At 39.9% G+C, this 8,889-nt stretch overlaps 1 pseudogene; it reads left to right on the top strand.

Moving 5' to 3' along the window:
* Positions 1 to 843: 843 nt before the first annotated feature.
* On the top strand, positions 844 to 962 carry LOC116081242 (annotated as a pseudogene).
* The last annotated feature ends 7,927 nt before the right edge of the window (positions 963 to 8,889 follow it).

Here is an 8,889-nt window from a genome sequence, read left to right as displayed (position 1 = left end):
GAGGGGAAACTGGGAATGGAGAAATTCGCATGTAAATAAAGAAAATATCTAAAATAAAAAAAAAAAGGTAGGGCTGAGAAAGAGCAGCACCCAGAGTCCTGCCTTAAAGAGGTCACTTGACTTTCAAGTCAAACAAAAATTTACTTAAAATGTTAATGAGATTATTTCTGATAGTAAGCAAAAAATAAAACATTTGAATTTTGGTGACTCTTCATGCTTTGTGAAATGTGTGTTATGAAAGTAGAGTTTTCCTTCTTCCTTTTCTACAGTTTCAGAAAAACTTAACCTTATATTATACTCTACTAACAAGAACTTCTGAGGGCTCACCTCACAGGCACAAAGTCCTGGTTTCCATGTCCAGCACATATGTGCACACACACACACACACACACACACACACAATGTTTTAAACATAATTGTCTTTCAATACACTATTCTTTGATAATTTTGCACAGACATACAATATATTTTGATCACATTCACGTCCAACTTCTCCCAGATTCCCCCCCCCATATACACATTCCCCTTCCACCTTCACATTCATTATTTTTTTGTGGCAAAGCCACTGAGCCTAATTAGCGTTGCCTATAGGTAAAATGTGTACAGCCATCTACCAGAACGTGTTCAACCTACCAGGACCACACCCCTAAAGAAAGCCTACGCCCCTCCCTCCCCTCGTAGCTATTAATTGTAGATAATGTGTTTCCGTGAAGAAAAAAAAGAAAAGAAAAAGACAGGAAGGTCAAAAGAATGGCTTAATATTTTTCTTGATGTGTCATTTTTACTGGACTACAATCTCCATTCCCCATTGGTAAGTCAAATACTTAAAAATATAGGTATTTCGCCTATGGCCATACCACCCTGAACACGCCCGATCTCGTCTGATCTCAGAAGCTAAGCAGGATTGGGCCTGGTTAGTACTTGGATAGGAGACCGCCTGGGAATACTGGGTGCTGTAGAAAGGAGACTACCCTAGATATTCTAAGTCAGCTGGGTTCATTCACTTAGAAGTCCTTAGCTGCAGAACCAAGAATATTAGAAAGAATAAAGTTTACACGTAGAGAGTAGCTTTAACCCCTGACCTTCCCCCCGTCAGACTCTGTGGATCTCAGACTTTCCCAGCCAACCTTCACATTAGATGAGGTAAATTCCTTGTGGAAATTCTACTATTGATTCTCTGCTTGAACTTTGAGAGACACTGTCTAAGATTCTCTCTATGAAAGATATAGGATGTAGAACACATTCTTGGTTCCTGTGTTACTTCCACAAGTGAGAAATGATTCCAAAACTGATGGGATGGGCAGAGGAGTACGTTTATCTAGAACCTTCTTGGGAGCCATTACACATGCACTCTTCCACCTCATTCTACCAAAACCCAGGCCAGGTCATTGTTAGCAGTCCCAGGACACACACAAAGAAACCGAAGCAATGTCACAGCAAGAGGTCAAGTCAGGATAGAATGTTGACCCACATGGGCTTCTATGCTGCTTCTCCAGAATCATCAGCTTTTGTCTCATCATCAGTTTAGACTCTAAAGTTTGCAAGTAAAACACTATCACAACAATGGAAAGTAAAGGGTAAGTCAGAATGTAATCCAATTTAGTTAAAGGACTTGGAAAAATCAGAAGGATAATCAAATTTTTCCTTAAGCATTGACAGAAACATAAAGCTCAATTCTTATAACAGACTGTTGAATTCCTCCCAGGAATGCTGAAATAGATGCCTAAGTGACCCAGAGGGTTCATTTAAGTATCTACATTATAGGATTTGGACTTCAATTTAAAGGGGAAAAGTGATTCACATTGAACCAAACAAATCACACTCTGAAATGTAATGTGTGCCAATCTGCCACTTAATGGCTTATCGAGAAATACTTCATGGTTACCTGTCTGTCCTTAGAGCCTCTTCCTTTAAGAAATTCACCTTGATTGTTCTGTGTCTTTAAAGTACTGCAGTTGAACAGTCAAAATCCCAGGTCCATTTAAGCTCACTCCCCTTGGAGCCCAGGGCAACCTGTTACTTAAATACAATGGATGGATTTCACTGTATTCCAATGATTTGGGTGACATTTCCTTGACATTCACAATAAGTCTATAAATTAGAAGAGCTATATAGTTTTTAACACAAAATGAATAAAATGATCAAAAGAATCCTCCAGTCACTGCCTACCCCCGGAAGAGGAGAAGCCAATCTGATTGCTATTCTCTGCATATATCAAGCCCAACACATAAGCATGAAGAAAGCACCAATAAATTGCCTTTTCTCTTTATGTTTTGGTTTGCTTTATGTTTTCTTGCTCATGTAATTACTCCCTGTCTTCTATAGAGGCAGATTATAGAACACCTTTATTAATCCATTGAAACCCTTAATTTACTATAATTTAGGAACCAGAAATTGTTTTCTAAACGCTCAAACTATAGAGGGGCAAATAACAACAGCCAACCTATATCAGGATTATTTTATGCTTCTTTCTTCTTCTTCCCAAAATAGAACATAGAATCTCAATCAAGAGCAAACATAAAAGGCCAGGCAGCACCAAACTCAAGTGACATGGCTCTTCACTGTCTCTGTGATGGACCATTGCTCTCTGAAGGAAACTCCATCCTCTCACAGGGATGTGGGTTGCAGTTGCCCTCTTTATCTAACAATTTATAGAGATGTCCAGCTTATATCGGCTGGAGCAAACTCTATGCTAGACCCTGATCCAAACATTTCACAATGGAGATAATATTAGTGTCTCTGCTTTTATTTCTAATGCAAGGTCGTATGGCCAAGAAGCAGTAGAGCCAGGATTCAATCCCAGGAATCTTTGCTTTACAGCAGAACACATCTCTTATCCTACTAGATTAGAAGTGTTTATTTGGAATTCTGTATCAGGTAAGTAGTTGCAGTACTGAACCCACTTGATACCCAAGAATTAGATAATATACTGAGAATAAAACAAAAGAATGCATAGGAGCTGGACAGAGCACTGGACTCATGGGTGTGAACAGAATAACCATATAACAGATAAATCTTAAGTCTACTGAAGATAATGAGCAAGAGCAGCAGTCCTGCATCTCTGCCTCCCACTAAGTTGATGAAATAGTTGCAATATTTCTAAACTTTGGCAACAATGATTCTAACAAAAGGAGTACTATGTTCAACTAGCTTACATGAGATACATGAAAACTGTCATTGTGAATCCCATTATGCTTGGTGTACAACTAATACACCTAATAAAAAGTCACTTTCAAAAAATTATGAAAAGTAGAAAGTTGCATTGCCCAGAATAGCCAGTCCCCATGAGCACTACAATGACTCAAGGTTTGGACAAGATCTATTTCATTTTTGGATGTTGGGTGCGACAGTTGCCGTGTTCGCTCTGTTTCCGGCATGTGGGGGCATCTGTAGGTTCCGTGTGCCTTTGTGAGTCAGAGTCACAATGCTATCTTGTCACTTTCGCTTTGCAATTTTTATCTGCTACTTCAAGTGAAGAAGGGAAGGGCTGAAATGTGTGTTTTTAAAATACATCCAGGACCACACTTCACTGAAACTCTCTGCTTGTTAAATAAAAACCATCCAACAGCTGCTAGATGGGAGAGGAATACCAATCACTTCAGAAGCTGAGAAACTTCAGATCTGGGAAAAAAAATCTACCCATTCAGAGCTAGCTAGGGCTGTGATACTCCAAATGAAATGCTAAATCTAGGCTGCGTTTCTTGTCATCAGTAAGATTGAATGTGGAGATGCCTACAAGTGTGCCATTTTCCTTGAATGTCATTATGGAGAGGATTCATTCTTACACACACACAGTATCTGTAGTCTTGTTTTTGTTCGATGTCCTCTCAAGTTCCCTGCCATGGCTATAAAGCTATATATTCACAAGTCCTTTGGAACAAGGTACATGCCGTAGAGATCAGATACACTGTTGAAATTCATTGCATACTGACTACAAAATAGGAGCTCTATCAGTGCGTGTTGTGAGATCTATTTCCGTTCTTTTCATGTCTCTCTGAATTTATTTGACAGGATTTCAGAAGGGAAACACTCTTGCTGGAGGGCAGGTTGTTCGGGTATCTTGCAGGCACAAGGAAGCTGATAGACACTTCACTCTCTTTGCCATTATCTCAAACCTCATCATCTCAGAAACGCAGCCTCGGTCTGTGTACAGCAGCAGCGGGGATTATTCCTCCAGTGGTCCTTTGTCTTGGTGTTTCTGGAGGCTTTCCTAGGCAGATTTAGACTTTTCAAAGGCACAGCCAGTTTTAAAACACTCTTATATCAACACCCAAAAGGAAGACCGAAGCTTTAAAAAGTTTTAGTCCAGCAATCACCAGGGAAGTGTCTGAGCCCTCCCAAACATCACATCCCCAAAAAACGGTCTTTCAAAACAGGTTCCTAGCGCCTTCAGCACACTCAGACTAACCCCCCTTAAAGTAAAGTGGGACATCTGGGAGCTTTATTTCCCTCATTTCCCATTCAGCCCTCAATATGCCACATACTGTTAACTCATAGGGCTTTTATCATCATAATGAAACTACTTTTATTCTCATGGCCTGTGATGGCTAGATCCATGGCTTTTTCAAGCTTGGTCACTCGGGTATGAGGAGATTTCTAACTCTTTGGAATCACATACTCCTCTTCTTCCCTAGTATGCTATGTTCTTCCTCCCTTCCCCCCCTCTTCCTCTCTCCTTCCCTTCTTCCTTTCCTTTCCCCTCCAACCTCTGGCACCCTGTCTCTATTCAGTTGTTTGGATTCCCTGGTTCACATTTGCCTGCCCTCTTCTCTGACACACTTACCCTAAACACTCTTGCTCATATTTGTGGCTCTAAAATCTGCACATGATTGACCATCCAGCAATTTGACCAACCAAATATCTCTCTTGAACCTCAGACACAGTTTGCTTTATTGTAAACATCTTAAGATGTTTCATAGAACCTCAAATGTAAGATGTCTAAAACAAAAAACCATCATTCCCCTCCCCAAAAAACTAATACTTGGGTTGACAAGATGTCTCAGACAGTCTCTGTGAGTTAGATTACCATAACTCATGTAGTGGAAGGAAAGAACTGACTGCTACAAGTTATCCTCGGACCTTCCCATACCCATTGGGACACATGAATGCCCATTCACATGCACACAAATGTACACACACATATATACAATAAGGAAATAGTTTAGCTTAATGAAACAATGTTCCACAGAGTCAATAAGCTGAGACTATGTCCATACTGGTCCTCAGCCTGAGTCCCAAGTCCCTGTCATTTCTCATCCAAATTACTGTGATGGATGTCCACACTCTGGCATTGCCAGTCTTCCATCCTCCATCCCCAAAAGCCACTAAACTCTGCAGGTTAAAGTTCAAACTGAAAATGCATACATGCCTTTTTAGAATTTCAGTTCCTGCCAGTCTTAGATTACCTCCTCAGATCCTTGCTTATTCCTGTTTTAAGCAACTTGTCCCAATGGCTCTTACAGGATAGAGGAACATTGAAAGTCTGTTCATCTTTATATCACCCATACTCAGCACTATGACTCACACATCAAAACAGTTGAATAAATGCCTTGACAATAGAATTGTGTGCAGGGTGAACAGTATCATGTTCTACCTTTCAAAACCCATGCCTTTCTTTGTAGTTGTGTGCTTTTTTTCCAAATGGAATCCTCATTTTAACTTTAGGTGGCGATAAGACCCAATTCTCCAAGACATGGCTATTTTCCCTACTAAAGGAAGACTCTCTGTCTTAGAGGAACGAGAAGTTCCCCCTAACCCTCATTTAGCTAATTAGAAATTACATGCAATTTGATATTCTGAAAGTTGAATAATTTACACCTGGAGAAGGGTTGACACTTTCCTCCTTCCTTGTGTGAACAATGCTGAACAACACTAGGTGAACCAATCAGATTCTACTTCCTGCACCTTCACAGGTAATTTCCATGACCAACTGAATCTCAAGAAAAGTCCCCAACCTGCAGCGTGTCCCATCCAACGATAGCAACCCATACAAACTTGACCTACAGATTATCTCTAATGAGACTTTCAACACACTTAGTAAATCTCTTCTGCCCTCTTTACCAACCAATTGTTAAAAGGCACTTGAGGTCTTCCGGTGGTGCAAGCATACTCCACAGCTCCCATGCCCTCACCCAGTAAGACAGGATCGCCATTCCACCAGAAGTGGAATGTTTCACTAGTGGGCATGAGTACCAGGAAAGTAAGACTTTCTACACACACCCCTTTCCTCTTCAGAGTATCAAGAAGCAATTACAAAGAAGTTTCTCTGTTCATGTATGGTTCCAACTGAATGAATTCTGCAGTCCTGTTACATAATAAAATAACTGCTTTTAGAACCCACTCCAACCAAATAATCATCCAAAGTTACATATCTACTTCCTTTCTCGAATCACTCTTTGATAAGGTTATTTCACTTGTTGTTAGAGATGTTTGTTTTTCTTGGTAGTTGGGGAGGTTTGGCTACTTTTACAAACTGGAGTCAACCAAGAAACTTCATATGTGTTACACAAAGACCCAACCACTGAACTACTTGTAGAAAAATTTTAAGTAACAGGTTCTCCAGAAGGCACCTCTGAAGCATGTGACTTTGACTGGGTAAATGTCATAGTTCAATCTAAAGGTAACATTGACACCTACATGCACAAAACCTGTATCTGTCAAAGTGCTATGACCATCAAGTAAAGTAAGTTGCTACACACACAATGAACACAAACATGATAAATAGTAATAGTATTGACATCCAAATTCAAGTTTTGAGAGATGCTTATTTTGAAAGCACAATGCATGTTAATCACTATAAATATATCCTAGGCATTTTATATCAATTCCCTATGTTTCAATAAGTCATTTGTTTCTGTGTACAATATATTTTCTAAAAAAATTGTACATTTAGAACATTTTACATGAGAAGTAATTTATACTCTATCTTAAGGGTTGTTCTAGTCAGCTTGGTCTGCTATAATAAATTGCCATAGACTTGAAGGTTTAAACGGGAGGAATTTGTTTTACATTTAGGGCCTAGGATAGCTGAGGTCAAGATCCCTACAAGGTAAGGTCTACTGAGGGCTTGCTTCCAGGTATATAAATGCCTTATTGTGTCCTCACATAGTAGACTGTAGGGGTGGGAAGGAGGAGGAGAATCTCATCTTACAGGGCCATTAAGACCATTCATGAATGACACACCCTCATGACCTAATCACCCCAAAGATTCCACACCCCAACACCATCACTCAGAAGTTAGGACTTCAACATAAGAAGATGTGGGCGTGATCTCTCAGTTTATAACAATCTTACATTAACTCTGAAAATCCAAAGGGGTAAGGGGTGAGAAACCTAGGAAAAAACCTTTAGAGCAAAAACCAGAATTCATTCTAATTGAGCAAAGCGAAATTTAATGGCCATTATAGGCAGAAAGCAGCAAACTGCCTAACGAAGGCCTGTGCTCACTCACAGCAGATTCCACACTCCCTAATGAACAATTATCTCTTCTAACTCCTGCTAGACAAGCACTCCCTTTGCCTTCAAGTTCAACTCCTCCACAAAAGAATGCTTTTGTTTTTCTGCCCTTAACCTTTTAAGCCAAGTGAATATCAAAGCATTTTAATGCCTGCTCTGAAATCAGACCCATTAATGTTGCAGCAAATCATACAGGCATTAGTCATTGTCCTCAAAGGTTGTTCCAATTCCTTTTGCCTTTCTTTATATCTCTTACTTGCTAATGAGCAATGTTAAGGGATTCACTTCGTTTCAAATGACATTCTAAGTTTGTACTTATTGACCTAGTTAAACAGATATGATAATAACTCAAATCTTCATTAAGGGAAAAGAGAGGAGAGCGATCAGATAGAACATGTGATTTTAACTATTTTTAAAAACCATATCTGAAGGAAATATATGAAGTTTTAACCTCTAATAATATGATTGGGTATAAGTGGCTGTTAGTACAGTATTATATGTTCTTTTTTGATATTTAGAATTGCTCATAGCTGAAGTTTTGTTATTGTTTTTGTTGGGATGAGGGTTTTTGTTTGGTTGGTTTGGTTTGGTTTGGTTTTAATTTGGTCTCACATATCCCAGGCTGGCCTCCAACTCACTATATAATCAAGGACAACATTGAACTTCTAGTCTTCTTGCCTCTACCTCCTGATGCTGGACTCAGATGGGCACCACCACTCTCTTTATACAGTGCTGGGACTGAAGGAAGCTTTTGTGCATGAAAGGAAAGCATGACCAACGGAGCTACTGCCGCAGGCCCTCGTAACATTAACAACAACAAAAGCAAAAGCAGCAACTCTCTTCAACCAGATAAACCTGTCCCAGCAGAGTGAGTTCAGATTTGTACTCTCTGAACTCCCACATTCCTGCTTTGTCAGTTCTCACCCCAGTTAAGTTTTTGGTCCTCATCCTCCTCTATACCACCCAGCATTGCTACACAAAGCCATTTTTGTTAGACACGTCCTAATTTCACCCCCTGCAACCTAAGGTAAGAAACCTTACAATTTGCTTTTCCCCTGCACTTTAATAAACCAGTATCATTTTACCCATTAGCCATCCTGAACTCTTTCTACCTTATTTCATTTCCTGAAAGATTATTGGAATTTTGGTTGATGTTTTCTTATATTCACAAGCTTCAAGAAAGCTTTTCAAGAGGAACTCCACCAGCCCAGTGACTTGGGTTCCTTCCGGTCTGTCTGGGCTGGGGTCCACAGTAGACTGGGGGTGCAAGCTCCACAGCCAGTCCCACAACAAGCAGAGGAATCTCTACTCCCAGGCACTCTGACACACCCAGGATCAGAGCAAGTCCTGGACACACCATTACACCGGAAATGCAAGATTTAGATATAAAATCACTTATCATGATGATGATACAGGACCTTAAGAAAGACATAA

Source organism: Mastomys coucha, unplaced genomic scaffold, assembly GCF_008632895.1.
Source record: "Mastomys coucha isolate ucsf_1 unplaced genomic scaffold, UCSF_Mcou_1 pScaffold6, whole genome shotgun sequence".
Lineage (NCBI taxonomy): Eukaryota > Metazoa > Chordata > Mammalia > Rodentia > Muridae > Mastomys > Mastomys coucha.
Note: the sequence above shows the minus strand (reverse complement) of the source record. Positions and strands in the feature narration are given on the sequence as shown.